At 41.2% G+C, this 21,899-nt stretch overlaps 1 protein-coding gene across 15 annotated transcripts in view; it reads left to right on the top strand.

Moving 5' to 3' along the window:
* DAB1 (DAB adaptor protein 1) overlaps window positions 1–21,899 on the top strand; it is a 1,411,149-nt gene that overhangs the window by 1,083,182 nt on the left and 306,068 nt on the right. The window lies entirely within an intron of this gene.

The following is a 21,899-nucleotide window of genomic DNA, read 5'->3' as shown; positions in this document are numbered from 1 at the left end:
CCACCTCTTACAAATTTCCCTTCGGGCCAACAATACCAGATAGATTAATAAACCTCTGTTTTTCTGGGAGAGGGTCTGGCTAAGTCGACCATCATCTCCAAAAAGTACCAATGACATGTTGATATCTAGAGTGGTGTTAAAGATATCACGGATACTGTCGCCCACCTCTGGCCAAAATGTTGCCAGTACTGGGCACTCTAGGAAGACATGTAGATTGTTGGCCAAAGGTGAAAAACATCTTGGACATTTAGGGGGTGGCTCTGGATCAAACTTGGCAATCCTGGCGGGAGTGTAGTAGATTCTTAATAACGAAGAAATGTTTTTTTTAAAGCTAGCAGGCTTAAAATATTTATACAAGCCCTTTAGAGAAGGCTCATATAAGGACTCTATTAATGCCCCAAGAGGAGTTTCAGACCATACTGCAGCCAAAGAAAGGACCACGTGGTCCTCAGCTTCCAACAAGTTGTTATACCATACTGAAATTTCCTTCTTAATTTGGAGGGTAGATTGCCACAACCCTTCGATCTCTCCATTCTCAGTAACCTCCCCTTTTTCTGCATCGTACCATGAGGCCAACTGTAAATATTTAAATTTTGAGAACCCTGGCCCAATCTTTGCTCTTAGATATTCCCATGGGTGAATCCCTCCAGAGTCTACGAGCTCGGCCCATTTGGTGATGCCTGCCCTTCTCATGGGCAGGCATCACCCAGCCCAGTGTTCCTGGTGAATCCCAGACAGGGGCGCTAATGGTTTTAACTTTATATTTGAACTGTTCGAGACTTAATTGTGATATCTCATGTATCTAATGATGCTTTTTTTTGTTGGTCATGGAATACCTTGAATATTGCTTTCATTGAAATGTTTGTATCGCTTTTTTTGCCGTAAGGCCGATATTAAAGCTCATTTGACTGACTGACTGAGAATAGGAATTATTCAAGCATGTTTATCTCTTTGAAAAGACTGTCTTACATTCATCCCAAAATAATAAGAATCTCGATGTTGGATAATAAAAGTCTATTTGTTGTCTTTATCATGTTTACATGTTGTGCAAACTCCAAAGGACACACAAGTCTGAATCTGTCTGTGGAGTTCAACACCATCAAACATTTCGTCCCATTGACGAAGATATTGGGTACATGGGTTAGATGATCACAGGTAACTTATTTCTTTACTGTCATTACCGTGAACACCAGAAACCTGGCAGGTTAGGAGAAAAGCTAGTCATGAAGTGCTAACAGGATCCAAAGTGTCCCAGTGTGTCATAGCAGTTGCATCACCACAGCTGCCTGCAAACTGTTTTAGACATCAGAGTTTTAACATGTGAAGTTACATCAACTTGATCTGGCCAGGTCCGAGGTAAAAGGAGCACAGCCTAATACCAGAACTCTGAACTAAAGTTCAAATTTAGAATAAGGTCTCTCAAGTTAGTTGCAGGTGTGGTTAACAGGTCCTGATTTCCTAATTTAATGAGGAAATAGAGTTTGAGTGGATCTCCACCTTCCTCACAAAGAAAAGTATACTCCCACATACCCCTAAGATTTCTCTTAAACATTAATCCTATACAGTGCAAAAATATTTCCCGCTATTCAGAGGCAGTGAGAATGCAAAACCATACTGCCACATTCTCAAAACATCTATTTATGTAACCCCATTCTAAAATCCATTTACTGCCTTTCAATAAAGCATACTATAAAATGTAGGATTTTGTATTTGTTTGCACAGCATGGGGAACCAGGCCACATTTCACTCCCATCTGCCTCGCAGCAGTATTAACTTTAGCTCAATTGACAGGCCTAAACTCAGTTGGAACAAAATAATTGAAAATGTCTCAAGGTTCAAGGAGGTGACCTGAGTAAACTTTTCATACCTGTAGTTAGAGCTCTGCCAGATTTGTGGACATAAATGTGTCTAAAACAACTGTACCCTTGAATATTGCCTCCATTTACATTATCTCAACAAGTATGTAATCCCTCCTTGCCTTTCCACACTTATCAAGTTCAGACCGGTAACTTCATGGACTTTCCTTCTGGACCAACCCACTGTTTTAAGCAGCATTAGATGCAGCTTTATATCCATGGATCACACTAGATGTATCCAACAATCAAACACGAGTTTTCAATCATTCTTCTTGCAGAATTATTTTTCACATTTTAAAGCCTATAATTATGAATTGTAATTGTATTATATAAATTGCATTTATATAGCGCCTACTACTTCTGACAAAGCGTTGAAATGCTTTTTCGGCGAGTAGCACGCTAATCCGGAACCCATAAAGTAATAGTGATGAATTAATATAGTGAACATATGAAAGTAATTTGATTGGTGGATATGTTAGTCAGTTATTTGGATTGAGAAGGATAGTGGCAGGATAGAAGAGGGAAAAAGGTTTGCATTTATATAGTGCTTGCTACCCTTGATGGGGTGTTGAAGCACTTTTTTGGTGAGTAGCACGCTACTTCAGAACCCAGAAAGGATTAGTGGTGAATTAGTATAGTGAAATTAGGTAAGTAATTTGTGTGGTGGATATGTTAGTCAATTATTTGGATTGAGACGGATAGTGGAGGGATACAGAAGGGAAAAGGGTACGCATTTATATAGCTCTTGCTACCCCTGTTGAGGTGTTGAAGTGCTTTTTCAGCAAGTAGCGCACTTCTCCGGAACCCATAAAGGATTAGTGGTTAATTGGTAGAGTGAAATATGAAGTTTATTTGAGTGGTGGACATGTTAGTCTGTTAATTGGATTGAAAAGGATAGTGGAGCGATAAAAGGGTAGGATTTAATTTGTTTTGTTTGTTTTGAAGCTCATAGCTGTAGGAGGAGGCTTTGGATGAGTAAAATGGAGGTGGAGGGGGATGAGTAAAAGGGAGGTGGAGGGGATGAGTAAAAGGGAGGTAGTGGGGGAAGAGTCAGAGGAAGGGTTTAGAAATGCTTGTTTTGGGGATCAGAATAGTAAAAAGAGGTATTAGATGATGCAAGGAGGGGTGGAGTATGGAAGAGTCTTAAAAGGGTTATTCTAGGGATTGTAGTAGTGGTATGGGGTTTGGGATGTATGAGTAAGTGGAGGTAATGAATATATTGATAGAGGTATAGGGTGAGAAATAGGTTAGTGTATTGGAAAGAGAGGTTAAAAGAGGTTTGAGATGAGTCAGAGAGTTGAGCTAGAGGATATATTGAGAGTAGCATAGGTTGAAAAAAATAGGGTAGTGCATTGGATATGCTGAGTTAGAAGAAAAGTAATAAATAGGTAAAAGTAATAAATGTATAGATCCAAAAGTAAAAAATATATAGATCCATAATTACACGGAAGGTATATAGATGCAGAAAGGAAGGTAGTATATGTAGATTAAAGATGCATTAAATAAACTCTGGCTTTCAAGTGTTGTTGTACTTCAAATTAGTTTCATTTATTGTTATATACAGGTATATTTATGTGGATCAATAGTGAAGCAATTGTAGATGAATAGTTATGATTAAAAGAAGTACTTTTTTATGCAGTCACCTGTATACATGTTAAAAACATAGAATAATGTAACTATCAGTGATATATACATGTGTTAAGCAGAACTAATGATTGTCTATATATAATATTATTTTAAACATAAGTATTCTATATGTTTATACAAAACAATATACATATATAGGTACATATCTATAGTACAAATAAATGCTTGTATACAGAGAGATATGCTGTATATTTATCTGTTTGCGTATGGTGGGGGAAGAGCCAATTCTTGAGTAGTTTATTTTAAGATAAGGTGGATCTTAGGTTGGGGGGAGTAAAGAGTTCTATGATTTGGCTGCTTGAACAAAGAATGATGTGCCACCCATAGTTCTTTTTTGTATCTTGGGATTTTGAGGTGAGGTGCCACTCTAGAGCGGAGGTTTCTTTTTTGAATGTGTTTGGTGATTTTATTCCTGATGTATCACTTTGTGGGTGATACAAAGCTGCTTGAACCTGGATCTTCTGGCAACCGGCAACTGGTAACCAATGCAGGGCTTTTAAGGCAGGGGAGAGTTGGTCTCAAGTTTTTATATGTAAGAGTAGTCTGGCAGCCACGTTCTGAATCCATTGTAGTCTTTTTATGGTCATTAAAGGTAATCCATGGTAAAGGCTATTGACGTAATCAAGTTTGGACAAAACAAGGGAGATTGAAGCCTGGACCTTGTGTGGAAATTCCAAATCGAGGAAGATTTGTCGCAGTTTTCATAGTAAAAAAGCTTGATCTTGCTAGTTTGTCCACTTGGGCATTCATTGATAGCTTGGAGTCCATGGTCATCCTGAGGTTTCTTATTTCCTTCAATTTTGTAGGCGTTGTTCCAAAATTATCAGGCCACATAGTGAGTGGGTCATAATGTTTCCAATTGCCACACATGAGTATTTCAGTTTTGGAAGCATTCAATTTGAAATGGCTCCATGTCATCCATTGATCCACAGCGCCGAGACAGCTGAAAATTGGCGAGTTTCCAGTATCTTTGGGACATTGCAGTTGGAGGAGTATTTGCATGTCACCTGCATAGTTATAGCACGTGAGGTGAAATTGATTGATCAGTGCCAGTAATGACTTCATGTGGAAGTTTAAAGGCATGGGTGAGATAATAGAGCCTTGAGGGACCCCTGCTTTTGTAAAGTATGGTTTGGACAAGAAAGGTGGGGTATGGATGACATAGTTCTGTTGCAAAGGTAGGATGCGATCCAGTCTAGAGAAGGCCCCTCTATGCCGGCTTTGTGGAGTCTTTGTATCAGAGTGTCATGGTCAATTGTGTCAAAGGTAACCAAGAAGTCCAAGAGAAGTATCGCAGCAACTCAGTTGCAGTCAATTGTATTCTTCAGCATAAGTGGATAACCTCACACTACAGAAACACCAAAACACCTGTTAAAGAAATATATAAACACTCCATTAGGAGATGGGCTGGCTGCAGATAAAAAAGACAAACCTCACAAAACATTTAAAAAACAAGGAATGCCAGTATGTCAACTATAAACTACTCAGGGGATCAACCAGAAATCCATACAATACTCCAATATATCCGAGAGACAAAATAGCAAAGACAGTCTAAATATTTAGGAGGTCAAGAGTTATAATTAAGGTACTGTGCCTGGATTTGGATGCATTTTATATTTTGTTGTTTTTTTTGCAGTGAATTGTAACAGCATCTTCATTCATTCCCCATGTGCACTTGTGATGACGCCAAATAGATAAAACCAGAGTCTTCAAGATTGGTTCACTATCTACACTAAGTCAAAATTCAAAATCATATAAAAATTCCAGTTCGAAATATCTAGAATAGTGAATTTGAACTTTTTCACCACTAACTGGTATTCAGAAGTTATGAATTTGGACATGAAGAGTTATGCCAGGGTGTAAGAATGGGGCTTATTAGTTGAAAGGGGTGTGAGCCCCACTCCAGTAATAAACACAATCCATGACAGGGTTAACACAAATGTGACTAAATAAACCTGTGTTTAACAGTCTGGTAGCTTGGCACAAAGTGGTCTGGCTTAATTTAGAGGCAATGTGTAAAATATTTATGCATCACTCCAGCTGTAATAAAGTGAAAACACAAAAAAAATTCAATTTAATTTAGAACATAGAGTTGATTTTAATAAATAAAATGACACCAAAGCTACAATAATCCATCTGTAGAACAGGAGTTATTTGTTTTTTTAAGCTTAATGAAAAAGCGCACCAAAAAGGTACGAATACCGAACTGCAGGTGTCTGTTCGCACTGGACAGGGACAAACAGCCTGATTCATCATGCTGAATTGCGCTCGCAAAGGGCCAGAATCTGAGAATCTGGCCCTTTGCGAGTGCCATTTTTGCATTTGGGATTCATCATCCCAAATGCAAAAATCGGTAATAGCGATTTCGCTATTTAGCAAGGAATTACATTTAAGGAATCTCTATTTGAGATTCCTTAAATGCAATTCTTCATCCATTTTAAAATTGCGAATTCGCAATTTCGGCCCGCTATTTATCGCAAGGTCAAACCTCGTGGTAAATAGCGAAAACTTAGAAAAATGCTTTTAAAAGCATTTTTCTAAGTTGCATGTTGCACACACACATGTCCTTTGGACATGTGTGTGCGCAACACCTGTTTAAATTAGCATTTAAGGGGTGCTACAGGGTGTCCTTTGGACACCCCTGACACCCTTTAAATCGCTATCTTATTTGCGATTAGCAAATTGCTAATCGCAAATAAGGAATAACTCCCCATTCATTCCTATGGGCTTTTGGCCCATAGGAATGAATGGGGAGTTATTCCTTATTTGTGATTAGCAATTTGCTAATCGCAAATAAGGAATATGTAGGAATCACATTTTTGTTTGCGATTCCTACATGAATCCCATTTTGCGAGCCTGTAATAGCGATTCCTTATGAATCGCTATTTAAGACTCGCAAAACAGGTCTTTCATGAATCAGGCTGTTAGTCACAAGTTTAGGCCTGCTGCAATAGAGTGCGGGGTAAATACTGGACCCAGTGTGGTCTGCTGTGAGTTGTAATGTTTGTCCTTGGTGCGGAGGAAAGGGGAAAGGTGACGTAATATTTTCTAGACTAACATGCAAAGAACTGCAGAAGAAACAGAATGGTCAAAAAATTAAAATGAACAAAGGTCCAGAAAAATTCTAAAGTGCAAGGAAACAAGTGCAGAAGCTATATGATTTAAAAGTAAGGAGGGCCACGTACCATAGGGATTTTTTTTGGTTTTACCCGAAAACAGTATGAGGAAAATTACAGCAAAGGTGATAATAAAATAAAGGAGAATTTATTTTTCGTAATTAGACGAGGTGTTCTTTTCTCGTGGCACAGTTCACACTTCAGCTGTTCCTGGAGGGTACAGCTGCCAACACAAATATAAAAGGCACACCAACCGAGAAATAATTAGCTTCATAGCAAATAGTTTGCAAAAGACTCAACTCAGAGGTAACACAGAATTTTAGCGAAAATATTTCCCTCAATGTTGACCCTTGTCACAGAGTAGTGAGAGATAGAACAAATTAGATGCTTTTCACAGGACTCTTTTTTTAAGTGATATAGACTAGTAGTTAAGGCATTAAACAACCTTGACAAGGCAAGGTCCACTGTGCACCTGCGTCCTCCAGGGAATAACGTGATGCACTTTATGAACTTTTAGGGGCTGAATCACAAAAGCATGTATGAGTATTTTAGAGATTAGTCTTGTATGTACTCTTAGGTGCCCTTGTTAGCCACCCCTAAAACACCCAACTTTCTATTTCTAAATGTGCAAACAGAGTAGGCTTCTTTCTGTTTCTTTAAAGGCATATGTATATTCCAATTTTATGTCCAGTTCACAAAGGCATATAAGAGTCCTACAGGATTACTACTTTATCTACCCCTTGTGCCTTTGTGAGAAGTCCACTCGTCTTCAGATTTCTCACAAATGTGTGGGTGCATTTTTGCTGCATACATGTCCTGATCTTCATAGTATCCTGAGAGCAGGAGGAAGGGAAAATAACGTTCAATTGCAGTAGGCATACACCAACTCCATTATTATTTATTAAATCCCAGGAACCATAGGGCATATTTACAAGGGCTCTATCTTTGCTTAAAAAGCCAAAACATCGGAGATAAAACTATCACCCTATTTACAAGAGGGTGCTAACATGCATAATCGCATGTTAGCACTCTTTTTCCCAACACCTCCCTTTCCATCTCTAATGAGATGCAAAGTGGGCGTCACTGGGCGCACGCCGGATGGACAACCTTGCAAATAGTGCTGATGTTCACATAGCGATATTTACAAGCCTGCCCCAGCATTTTTGCACACGTTAGGTTTTGGAGAAAACCGCTGTTTTCTCCAAAAACTAACGTCTGCTAAAATGCAGACTTACCTTTCCCTAACATTGGGGTGGATTATGCTGATATGACCCTGTGGGTTGTATCAGCAAGGTTATCGCCGTTTTGCAGGGAACATCGCTGGAAAACCAGCGATGTTCCCTGCAAAATGGCGATAGCCTCGCTATCTCTGGAATTTTTATCGCCCTGGAGAAACGCGTTGTTAATAATGCACTACCAGGGCGATGAATTCCAGAGATAGCCTGCGATAATAAGATTATCGCTAAGCACGGCCACCGATAGTTAGCACTTGGCATTGATAATATACCTCAAGATTGGGTGGAAGAGAAGAGGACTGCACTAGTCAGTAAGGATTCTCATCTGGAAGCATGGTGGTTAGGGTGTGTTTTGCTCCACTGAATTTAAATCCTAAACATCAAAGTTCATGTATAGCATGCTGTTTGGTGTAAGTAAACCTGCACTCTAGTCAATTAATATATGGTCACCTACATTGCACATTCCCTTGTGCAGGATCTCTAACAGGCCAAAACTCTAGTTTACTGACACACATTACATGTTTTTATACCCAATTTCTCAAAGCGAATTTGCTGTGTGCAAAATGTGATTTTCTAGCCCTCATCTGTGTGTCTGTGTGCATCAAAAAAACCTACAAATCATGCTCAAAACTATCACATTTCTGTCATGGCAGAAAATATTTTTCATGAGCCAAAAACCTACTCTGCAAAAGAATAATCTGTACTCTTTTGAAAAAGAGCTATTTAGGCCCTTTATCTCAGTAGAAAATAGGTTTCGTCATTACGCGTTTAACTGCACCCAAACGAGAGAGAGGAGTAAATCCAAGCAGAGTACTTGTCCATTTAGAGAAGCAATACAAAATGAAGGCTTGGTTCCCAAAAATGGATTTAACTTTATCTTACTTATTCTGACCTGTTAATATCTTCCAATTTTTACCTTTCAGACCTTAGCAGAGCAACAGGCCTTATAAGTACCACCACCATGATGTTCTTTGCCCTGTCATTGGGTGGTATTTTCCCTGAAATACTGAGGCAGGTGGACCCTTGGTGGAGGACGGTGGCTTGGTGGCAGGCATCTGTCTGGTGGTGTAAACTCCACCATGCTGGTATGTGTTAACCCTGACATTCTGGGATTGCCAGCTGGTGGAAATGGTGCCTCACAGGTGCATGCAGGCCCTGGAAAATTCACAGAAATGTCCTTCCTACATTGTGTTCATACACAATTGACTTGCAGGTCCTACACTCAATGATAATTCTGAAGATTACCATTCCAGGGCAGTGAGTTTACCCACAGATAAAAGCTGATTTGTAGGTATTCCCTTTAATGACCCCACTCAAATGAATGGTGCAACAGGGGAATGGTGTAACATGCGTGCTTGCAGTATTTTGAAGGGAATGACTCAGATTTGTATTATAATAAGGCATACAGATGCTCCCATGGAAGAAATTCCTTAGAATTATCAGTGTACCTGGATATAGAGAAATTATGAAAATCATTGTTAGACCTGTCAGCCTTAGGGTGTCCTTCCCGCAAACCTTTTGCCTTTCTCCAATTTCTGCTGTTCTCATTTGTGCTGGCCTTAGGACTCTGCCCCTTTTACCAGTGCTCTAGTTCAGGTGCTCACTCATTGAATCATGGTAACATTGGCTCATTTCCAATTGGCATATTTAATTTAAACATGTCTCAGGCCTGCCATTGCAGCCTGTATGCGCAGTTGTAAATTGCCATTTTGACCTGTCAAAATTGTGCCAGGCCAAAACCTTCCTCTTTAATCCATATACATTACCCCTAGGGTAGGCCCAGGACAACCCAGAGGGCAGGGTGTAATGCCTTTAAAAGTTTGGATATGTACTTTTACATTTTACATGTCCTAGAAGTTAGAAACACTACTGCAAGGCTTACCTGTCCCGTAGGATAACCTTGGAGTTACCTAATTACATTTAATAAGCTGTAACTTCCAAATGGGAGCACGCATACTGTTAATGTTTGGTGACTTTGGTGTTGGTATGAAAAACCCTCTTTCATGGTTAAGGGAGATTTTTAATTACAATTTCGAAAACACCACTTTTAGAAAGTTTGCATTGTCTTGCCTTAGCCCTTTAGTGCATGAAGCTTGTTCTGGGTCACATCACTAGGTGCTGTAAACAGTTAGGCTTTGTGTATTCCGCCTAGACAGCCACACCCAATAGGGAGATAAGGTGGCAGGATAGGAGGGGCAAGTTGGACCCAGCCCCACTAACCCTTACATATGCTGTGTTCTGACTCCACACAAAGAGCTGTATACCACCTAGAGTTGGTCTGTCTGGGGGCTTCAAAGGGAAGTCTCAAGAAGCTTCTCCTCCACATCAGAGGCACAACTGGGTATAAATACTGGACTTCATACTCCAACTCTTCCGTACTTTTATGGACCTGTGGATACTCTGCCAGTAAGAAGAACTGCTGTACCACCGAAAGGGATTTCACTCTACTTTACTGCTGTGCTGACTTGCTGCAAGCTGCCCTCTTTCCTGAGGGAGAAGAATTGGACTTGCATCTCTTGACCCCAGAGCCCCAAAGTGACTCCAAGGGCTAGTTGGCTGGCCTCTTGTTCTGAAGCCTCATGGACACAACAGGCTCCCAACAACCTTGCACCTGCTCTTGGATTCTGCAATCTGTGAGTCTATCCTGCCTAAGTGTGCCTAAGGTTCTTGCCAGCGCCTGTGAATCCAGCAGAACTGATGCATTTTCTCTGCTGGATGGTGCAACCCCGAGCAGAACCGACACATCACCACTGAGGCCTAGATTGGAACCGCCAAGGATGAGCATCACATCCCGTCGCCACATTGAACTGCTGCTTTTTGGTGTATTCTCGGCGCAAGGCCTCACATTCTTCATCAACGGCATCCTCAACGATGATGACGGACTTCGCATCTCATCATCGCTGCTCCTCAGAACTGAGATATCACCCGACTGCTTGATGCATCCTCAATGCCAGACTCCACATCACAAGCCCTCTTCAACTGGATCTTCGACCATGACTGAGGACCTAAAACAGCGGTGCCTCATCTTGGAATTGACCCATTGATTTGGCTGCTTGATGCATATGTGACATGGATCGCAAACTAAGATTTAAGGTACTTTGTTCAGTTGGCCCAATTAGTCGCTGTAGCCGACACACGCCTCGTCATGGTCGGCCTGATCTTGTGACATTTTCTCAGTTTGGCACGGCCAGATATCCACAGTTGGCACTTTGTGCTTTTTGCCAATATTTTTACTAAAAACTTTAAAATTGAACAAAATCGGGTTTTATTAATTGGATTTTGTCGTTATGGTCTTGTTTTATGTATAAAAAATTACTCTATTCTTCTAAACTGGTATGGCAGTAGCAGCCGGTGGTGGGAGTGCTGCCGGGCGGTGACACGGGGCAGAGGTGGAGCAGGGTGTGGGGGTAGTAAACTATGGAATACAGCCCAACGGAGGTAAGTAAACAAATAAATAAATAAAACGAATGTTGTTGCAATTAAATACGTTTTTTATTTTTGTTTACTTACTTCTGTTCGGCTGTATGCCGTAGTTTACTACACCCCACCCTTCTCCATCCCTCGTCCCGCCTCACCACCCTGCAACACTCCCACTACCGGCTGCTACTGTGGTATGGGATCCTTTTGTGGTGTGTTTTCACAGTGTTACTGTTTGAAGTGTTGCACAAATACTTTACACATAGCCTCCTAGTTAAGTTTGACTGCTCGGTGCCAAGCCACCGAACGGGTTGTGCATAGGTTAATTTAGGTTTGCTTGTGACATTACCCTGCATAGACTTGTTTATGGGGCTTGAGAATGGTTTCACCCCACCTTACCAACAAACCAATGTTTTACAACCATCACCCTGTCCTTCAGGCTGAGCAAACCCCAGAGGAGTTCTCATGGTCTACTGTGCATGTGCAGCAGGCCATGGGGGAATGTAGATGGATTTTCTGAGCCCTGAAGAAGTAGGAGTGGGGCTGCCACCAACTAGTAGCTCACTGGCTCCACTACTATGCCATCATCATTCTTCCTCCATCCCTGTCCCTGTTAAAATCTGATGTCACTAATTCTGAGATAACAAGTATTAGCCATTGACGCTGGCAGTGCTGGAGGAGAGGTGTTATGAATCGCAATCTACCCCAATAAAGGCCTGAGTAGTCTCTTAACCATTCACCTACATTTAGCCTGCCATTGTACTACATAACGGTTGTTGGTGCAGACCTTTTACCTAGTTAGGTGCTGCATAAATGTCTTGTGGTTTTCTCTGAAAACTAGCTTCATTTATTATGCATGAGGATTCTCAGAATCACAGCAGGATTATCATCTTCTGCATAATAGCTGTTTATAAGGTTGATCCCTACTGTCATCCTCTGCCGACATGACACAGCAAGGTAGAATCCATGAGGGTACCTTTTGAGTATATAAGCACCATAGCTTTGCTGGGGCAGGCACAGGAGAAAGACTTCCATGCTAACTTGCTGATGCGAGACACTGAGGCCCCTGCATACAGATACTCCAGCACGCAGTGGTCTGACATCCCTAGTGGGGTGTCCATCTCGAGACCAAGATGTGGTCCTCCGCTCTCCCACATCAGGTAATGGGGCTTGCTCTCTCTTCAGGGTATTCGTGGCTATACACCTACATACATGGTAGGTGCCTTTAGGCACATCTAGTTAGGGTTTGCATCAGAGGAGAACACATTAATACTGTTATGTATATGTATGCTTGCATAGATTTATTGTTTTAGCAATATGGTAGAATTCCACCATCTATTTACTCTGTTGGTGCTTATAAATGTATTTATCTATTTCTGTCTTATGGCTATTGCAGCACACGTATTTTACACTAGAATGACGCTGGTTCAATAAATGCTAAATGAAAACGTCCCTTTGATTATTCTGTGTATCTCTCTGCGAAAAAGTGAGCACGAGTGACTGAGCAAAAAGTACTGTAGTTGCCAGAAACTATTTGCTCCTTGGTACGAGGGGTTCACAGTGACACTGTGAGCTAGCTGGTCTACAGACTAACATATCCTTTTGGGGTGCCTGGTATCAGTCTGGACACCAATCTTTTAGTTTATGTTGTCTAAGAGCTCAGATCCTACATAGATTTTTAGGAACTACACGACAGAGGAAAACATTAACTGATATATGCCATCCCTGTTCCCACCAATGTATAGAAAATTGGCATTCGTGTGATGAGACCTTGGCCGACGGAAGGCACCATCTCCCTCTGCTAAGATTTAAATTAGAACATTAAGGATTGCTTTTCATTTAAAAGCACAAAATATGGAAATTCATCTTGCCTTACTTCTTACATAGAATTGGGCTCTTTAACCATTACAGGGATTTTGCAGTTAATTTTTAAGTGATATTGGAGATAAAGCAGATGCTTGATTCTACAATTTGACAACATCCTATTCATGTCTTTTGGCTGAGAATGGTGGCTAGTCTCTTGTATGGTGGTAATCCTAGTGGAGTGTCATTTCATTGCTATTGCCATTCACATACCTATTTTTGCCCCACCATTTTATTTGTTTTCCTGAGATTGTAGATTATTCATAGTTAATTGGCAATTCTAGGAAGTTGGGATCTAACCAAGAAAACACTTGTTTTATTCACTTCTGCATCTCTGGTTTCTTTTTAACACAGTTTTGGAGTTGAATCCCTTAACAGAGTCTCGCCTACTGTAATGCTCAAAATAGGTTCAACTATATCTTCCAGTGCTTAGCTTTTGAGTAGTTTAAGTTGTTGTGCAGCTGGCATAAGGGCCTGTGAGCAGGTTGACTGTGAACAACTGTGCCTATATGCGCACATGCAGGCTGATGGAGAAAGATCGCTGTCTGACTCAGAATCTCAATTGCACATTGAGAACACCGTGACAGAACAAATCCAAAAAGCGATGAAACCATTACATTTTGGGCAGAATGTAGTACATGTAATTTTTCACTGTGCACTGTATGTGTAAATTATGTTTTGCTGTGTTTTCAGATCGGCATACCGTACAAAGACCAGCTTTTCAGTTGCACCATCTACCACATCAATAGTCCCTTTTTTCAAGGATGATTAAGCACCTCCTGTTAGAGGAAGTGGTTGGGATAGGAGAAGCTGTCTCTTATGGCAGCTGATGTTCACATTTGGCACAAACGAAGGACAGGCAAAACTCTGACCCATTCACCACAAGAAAGTTTTGTAGGGCAGAAGTGAGATCTGGTGGGGGGCAGAGATTGCCTCAAAGAGGATATCTGCTATTTTGTTTGAGAGAGTTGGAATCTTGGATTCCTCCCAAAATGCTATATAAGAGACAGGGGTTGGACATATAGTGGCTTGATCCCAGTGGCTGTTAGTTGAGGCAGAGTGTTGATGTGACACTACTAGATTGGGGGGGGGGACTGCCACAATAATACATGTCTCTTTACCTCCAGTCTTAAACCCCTGCACAGACAGGAAGAGCTGACAAGGTGACTGCAAGATAAGATTAGAGGAGAAATTAGTCTAGATGATGCACCCCTTATCGGGAGACTGGAGATTGCCGGCTTGTACTCTAGATTTTGTAGATTTTCCCAAGTGCTGATCCAACCAATCCATTGACTCACTCTCAGGAGCAGTAAAGGGTAGACTTCCTGACAACCTAATGAAGGAGGTACCATGGGCTTCTGTTTGTGTGCCCCTGTTGTGGTTGCTCTTGTACTTGGGCACTGTAGACTCTTGCTGTTGAGTGCAGACACTGTGCAAGAGGTGAAAGGCCTGGGCAGCGGAGGAGAGTAGATGAGGTAGGGGGCCTGCAATGGAAGACCTTGTGACTGTTGCAGGAAAAAAAACAGCTCCGGAGACTTTACAGGCAACCCTCTGATAAGGAGAACAATGCAGTAGTAATGAAATAGGCTGCAGGAAGGCTGCAAGTACATTTCTTGTGAGATCCACGAGGACCCTGGAGCATGCCCCATGTGGCTACAAAAAATGCCACTTGCAGCCATATTGCTAAAAACCCTGATGCAATCTGTCTAGTTGGGCCCAAGATAACCTTTAATTAGTGTGCCGCTTGTAAGCAGCATTTTGAGCTCTGCAGTGGGTGCTCTAAAGCCTGGGCTCGAAAATGAACAGTGTAATCAGCCTTTTCTGCCAGCATGAAGTTGGGTTCCCATGGATGACCAAAGTGTAAATTGGATCGTTTATAAAAAATGCCCATGTTAGAGAATGGGGGTTCAAACAAAGAGAAGTCTCACTCTAACCATGGTTGCATTTAGGTTTCTTCTCTATGGACATGAATGACGGGAAGCTTCAGGATCAAGCAGCATCAGTGCTCTCAACAACTGAGAAAAGCAGCAAAGGGAGAGACAGAAACAGAGCTCAGCCCTAGAGAGCACAGAGCTAACTAGACAGCAGGGAAGGTATGGAAGACCAGGCAACATCTTAAACTACCGCATGATCTTTAAAGATGTCTGTGGAGCCCCTGCCAGCCGGGCAGTACAATGAAGTGCTTGTTGCTGAATAAAAGCAAAATAAATAGAGAACAAAGCATTACCTTCTGGCCTTCCAAGAGGCAGCAACAACCTGGGAATTTGCATATTCTTTAAATTCTTCGATTCAATCACCCAACCATACGTTCCAACACCCACTTCCTGGAACTTATGTTCTGGGCATCACCAACCATCCATTTCAAGTCTACTATACATTTAGACTGGGCTGTCCACCTCACCATCCCATCCACCCTTTTCAGCTACCAAGAAAGCAATACACCTTCACACCCTTAAAAGATGTCAGCTTAGGCAACCAAAATAAAGGAACTCATTGCTTGCACTGCCACCTCCATGTCTTATGTCAACACCTTTATAATTGAGTTTACTGCAATTCAAGAAACCAAAGAGGACACTTGCACTCCAACTAAAACACCCAAGTGCAAGCTGGAATGGTACAGCACCATAGATGTTTAAAAACCTTTTCAACAACAATCACTACATACCAGACAAGAAATAAGACTGAAGAAAAACAAAACCTCCAGGTCAGCAAAAACTCTAATCACCTGTGAATTCCCCAGGGTTACATCTTGTCCCCTGTAACTTTCAGCTTCTACACTGAGCCCCTCGGGATTCTAGTAACTCCTAACAGCATAAGAATTCAGAAATTGGCTGATGACACGATTATTTTTTAAAATCTCCTATGCTGCAGCGGTCTAATGCCGCAAACACTGTTTGCACCTGATTCTGTTCAGGAACTCTGGGACCTGCTTGTAGCTTAATTTCACTGTGAAAAAATGGATTGTTCGATGACTGGGATGTAAGTCCTGGTTAAGCAACTGACATAATACCTTGCAGGGTGAAACCACAAAGAAATTCACTACAATAACCTGAGCTTAACCCTGGGTAGTACAGCTCAAAAACATTCAGGCTTAACTTAGAGGCAATGTTTAAAGTATTTATGCAGCACACAAACAGTAATAAAGTAATAACAGAACACAAAAAAAATACCAACCCAATTTAGAAATACAGAGTAAATTTGATAAAATGATTTGACACCAAAACGACAAAAATCTAAATGGTAGAAACAAAGTTATGAATTGTAAAAGTTTTTAGAAAAAAACTAGCGCCTAAAAGATCAAATCGCCAACCAGGGACATCTAGTCGCATGAGACCTGGCCAATGTTGAAAGTTAGGGCCAACCAAAATGGAGCATGGTTTGGATACAAAAATTGTATTAGGCCTGGTTAGCACTTACCTTTCGACGTAGACAAATGTTTGAAGAAAAATGTCTGGGAAGATAAAGTTCAGCATGAAGCATCATCATCAGATGGCCTTGAGTCAAAGGCGAATCCAGCAGGACAAAGCAGAGGGCTGTAGCCGAAGACAGTTCCACAAAGTCCGAAAACCCTTTGGCCCAGGACCGCTTAAATGGATTTGCTAATGCGGAAAATGAGCAATGGGTGAAGCCCCAAAGTCAATCCGGCTGGTGATACACCTTGGGTGGATAGGCAAACAGGTTAGTCCCAGTCTCCTCATGCTTCTCAGAGCACGTTTAGGCCAAATGTTGTCTAAGTCCTCAGTTTTGCTAATTGGCCATCTAGGCCCCTTTAGCACCACAACCAAGAGTCCAGGACTGGTGGGACACCTCTGGGGGTTCAGGATTCCCTCATTGTGGGCCCAGATGCGAGTTCAAGGTGGTGGGAGCCTGTTATGTCCCTGAGGCTCTCAACAGAAGTTCAGCAAAATATCGGGCTGAACAGCAGGGTTGGCCTCTAAAGATCCAGAGCCGGCTCAAGGCAGTAGAACAATCCTTCCAGGTATTTCAGTAGTGCACATCAGGACACAGCAGCAGGCAGTCCTTTGAGAGCCCTACAGCAAGTCCAGTATTGAACTGAAGAGTGTGTCTGAAGTTCCTATTTTTCACCCTGGAGTCCTTCTTCTGAAAGATTGGAGACATTTCTGGAAAGGTTCTTTGAAGTGTATGGAATCTCCTGACTTCCCTACACTGACTTCAAGCTGGCTGCAGTGACAACACAGGGTCGTTAGGCCCTTTGTGTCAAGGCAGACTATTCTCCTATGTGTTTTGGCCGGCCATCTCAGGCTGACCAAAACCCACATGCTCACTTAGGTTTTTTCCAGCCAGGCATTGAGCATTGAGCTGCCGGGCTAGAGAAACCTCATAGAATACCAGGACTGAGCAGGGCATATTTTCTGCCTGCTCAGACCAATCCTCACCCTGCTCTGGAGTGCAGGGATTGGACAGGGAGTCTGCCGAAGATGCTGCTGGGACCAGCAGGCAGGAAGAGGAGAGGCGGTGTGAGGAGGCGAGACACTGGATAGTTTTTTAAATATATATATTCAATTGCCCTGCACAATGCCTCCCACGCTACCCCACATGCCCCACCACCCTTCTTTTATGGCAACCACTGGTGGGCTCCATAAATGTTCCAAGGACAAATGGGGAATGCTGTCTTTACTCCTTGGTCATCTGATAATTAATAGTGGGAAACAAAAAAACAGCTGTAGGAGAATGCAGAAAGACAGATATGCCAAGGTGGTTTGGAAGGCAGACACGGATTCCGAATCCATATGTTCAATAAAGAGAGAGACATACTTGGAATATGTTTTGTAGAATGAAAAGAACATGTGACCGACAGTGCTCTAATAGACACTATACAGCTTATTTTTACTAACATATATTTGGGCTCCAGTTACTCAACAAATTGTATTAACGACTTACATTTTCGGTAGCTGGATTTAATATACCCATGAGCCAAACTATGGTTGCACTGGGTCTCACAAATTGTGGCGTCGATTGAATTTAGCAATTGGGGTTCTTTCTCAGCTGCTAAGTGTTATATTAAACTAAGCCCATATAGCAGTATTTTAATTGTTAGATCCTGTTGGGCAGTGCTTGGTTAATTGTATTAGTTAACGTTTGATTTAAATTACTATTGCGATAATTAGATGTATTAGTACTGAACTAATCGAAGTGGAAGAGACTTTTAGTATTGTGGATAATTGTACTTAATTATTGGGATGTCGTGTAAATGGCAAATTAAATGTTTCTTGCACCACTTGAGAAAATTGTGAAGTTTCATTCTGTGGTGGATTTCTGCCACCTGTTTTGTGAATCTGAATACAACGTGTGATAGACATCTTTACTATGGCTGAAGCATTGGTCATGTTTTGATGGTCTATTACAAGAATGTACACCAGAGTGGATGGCGGTGGAAAAATGTCCTCATGCTTTTTCCCTGTCAGCAGTCAATATTGCTACAGGCGGATATCCCTTTTTCTGGTCGCTTCTACTTTTTACAGATACAATAAAAATAAATATTTGAAAATACACAACATATTTATGAATGCATCGATTTCTTTATTAAAAAGAAAGGATTTTACAAGCCTTTAAAAAAGCAGTAAATGTTTGGAATATATGAACAAAAACAATGTTTCCATATCACAGTAAATAAAGAATGGTCATTAAGAGTAATGATAGGGTTTCAGCAGAAGCCCCATGTACACATAACTTGTGACCACTTTCTTGCTACATCTTCCTAGTTTCCCCCTTCCCTGCTCTTTCGAAACAGAGGGGCATATTATCAAGAAAGCTCGATACATTTTCGCCGCTTTTATCGGCAGGAAACTGCCGAAAAAGCGGCGATAATGGGCTTGATAATATGCTCTATGAAATTCTAATTGAAGCCCATGTTAGATGTGAAGTCATCTAACATGGGCTTCGATTGGAATTCCATAGAGCATATTATCAAGCCCATTATCGCCGCTTTATCAGCAGTTTCCTGCCGATAAAAGCATCGATAATGTATCAAGATTTCTTGATAATATGCCCCAGAGTTTTCTGACATATTTAGGTGCAACAACAGACACATTTACCTGCCTGTTGCTCATCCATTGTTCCCATACTTTAACAAATTCTTACATTGGATTTAGGGTCAGGCCCTTGCTCTAGATTGGATCACTTTGTTTGTTCCCTGTCTCAGATCTCTGCCATTCCTATTATGTTTACACTAACTAGGAAAATGTCAGTATTTAGCGTGGATGTGGTGTATTCTTGCACTGCTGATTTCTGAGGACTATGTTTTGTAAATGGTTCTTCCTTCTCACTTTCACTCCATTCTCCCCTTTATTTTCAGTGTTTGCATGGTCACTGATTCTGGAAGTTATTATGCCAAAATTCCCGTCTGAAATTAAAAGATGCAGAAAATTGCTCACTTTTATATAAAGTGCCTGGTATTAGCTAACAATATTAATGACTTCTTCCAGAACATATAGGACTGTATTTAAAGCAGCCGTGGCCCGTGCAGGTAAGAGAGGTGGGGCATTGGGGCCGGTTGGTAGGGTATTTCGACGGACAATTATATGGCAAAATGTATCATTTATTTAATTTACCCTCATCATCGTCCGTCGAAATACCACCCCACCGCTCTAACCTGGACGGACTGCGGCTGATTTAAAGGCGTGTTAATGGCTAATATCATCACAACTTAGCATTAGAATATTTATTTAGGACATAGAAAATACGCAAAGTGAAAGTGAATATGCAAAATTATGATCCCTTCTGTGATCTGGTTCTGGTGAAAATAAAAAGCACCATCAGTCTTTTACCATTGTTTCTTTCCACTTTCTACAAAAGACATTCAAGGGCATCTGCTCCATTCTTAACTCTCTGGTAATCTGCGACGGAAGAGGCAGGAGTAGATAGCTGTGGGATTTTAACTAATTGCATAATGTACTGCAGCCTGATTACAGGAAAGATAAATGTCTGACTTCAGTGACCTATAGTAAAAGCCTAATGTACTGCACCCTGCTTGGAAAAGCATTTGTATCGGACTCAAAGGAGTCTGCTTCAGAAAAGATTTGTTTCTGACATTAGGGAACCTCTAAAAATGGCCGAAGGTACTGCAGATTGCTACAAAAATAATTTGTGTCTTACTCTAGAGACCTATAGTAACAATCAAAGGTACTGCAGCCTGATTAAAGCAATGACTTATGTTAACGATTGAAAGTGCTGCACCATGCTTCAAAGAAGATTTCTTTCTAACTCCAGAGACCTCTTGTAATGATCTACGAAACGTCAGCCTTTTGAATATAATGGTTTGGAATCTGACATCAGCGACCTCTAATAGCAGCCTAATGTTTTGCATCCTGCTTCAGAAAAGATTTGCTTGTGATATGGTAGACATTTAGTAATTACTTTGCAGCCTGGTACTGAAAAGGTGCATTTCTGACTCCACAGACCTCTCATAATGACCTAATTTGCTGCAAGTTTCAGTAGTAAAAAGATTTGTGTGTGACTCCAGGGATATCTAGTAGCAGCATGAGATACTACATCTTCTTACAAAATGCATGTTTTTTCTGACTCCAGGGACCTCTAGTAACAACCCAAGACACTTCACTCTGCTTCAGAAAGAATGTGTCTCTGATCTCATGGACCTTGATTCACGACTGATGGCACTGCACCCTGCTTCAAAAAACAATATGTGTCTGACTTCAGGGAGCCTGCGAAAAAAGGTTTTCTCTGACTCCAGTGGCCTCCAGGGGCGGCTCCTCTGCTGAGGCGGCGGAGCATTGACCCATTGCTCTGAGAGAAGTGGAAAAAGGATAAATACAATGATAATAACATTGTTATTATCATTTTATTTTGCGTACGGGCTACGGGGCTGGGTTAGTGCAGGGCGGGGCTATTGTAACGGGGGAGGAGTGGTTTATGCACCTAAGTGCTCATGACAGTTTGGCTGGCCATCTTGGGCCGGCCAAATAGCCATGCACACTTAGTGTGTTCTCCACCAGACTTTAATACACAGCCTGGGTAGAGAACATGCACAGGCCACCAGTCCTCGTCTGAGCGCCATACCACAGCACTCAGGCCAATCACAACACTGCTGTCAATGTGAAAACAGCATTGTGATTGGCTTTGGGGAGCCTCATCAGGAATAGAAGCAACAAAGGAGGAGAGACGGCGGCTTGATGAAGTAAGGTATGTCCTACCTCCCGCTAGCGAACAGATATATAAATAGGAAACATAGTACAATACAAGATAAAATATTACACACATTTCCAGTTCCATTTTTAAAATTAAATAAGTGATTACTTAAAACCTTGATAGAATTCATATAGTTAAAAGTTTAAGCACATAATCCATAATTACATAACCGCAAAGTTTTAGTGATCCTTTACATGTTTACTTCTGCCGATATTCATATCCTCCTTAATGCTCACTAAGTTGGAGAAATTAAGGTGGTTTTCTTCCTTGAAAAAAACAGCCCAAAGAAATTATGACATACTACAGCACACCTCTAATGTTGGTGTGTTCGCAAGCAGAGGTATGCAGGGCGGCATTGTACATGAGACATATGTCTAATGAGCAGGATAACATATTTTTGCCTATGCACTGAGTAACACTTACAGAATAACACCACATGCATAGTATCATGAGGCATCTTATCGTCACAAGGACAATTTATCAGTTTTTGTGACTAGCATTCATAATTGGATAAATTATTAGCCGATGATATATGTCTAATCTAAAACTTGTAAGTATAAACCTATGTCAAGCATTTAAAACATATTTCAAATACAGTT

Source organism: Lissotriton vulgaris, chromosome 1_1 (genome assembly GCF_964263255.1).
Source record: "Lissotriton vulgaris chromosome 1_1, aLisVul1.2, whole genome shotgun sequence".
Taxonomy (NCBI): domain Eukaryota; kingdom Metazoa; phylum Chordata; class Amphibia; order Caudata; family Salamandridae; genus Lissotriton; species Lissotriton vulgaris.
The sequence above is the reverse complement of the archived record's forward strand: the minus strand, read 5'-3'. Positions and strand labels throughout refer to the sequence as shown.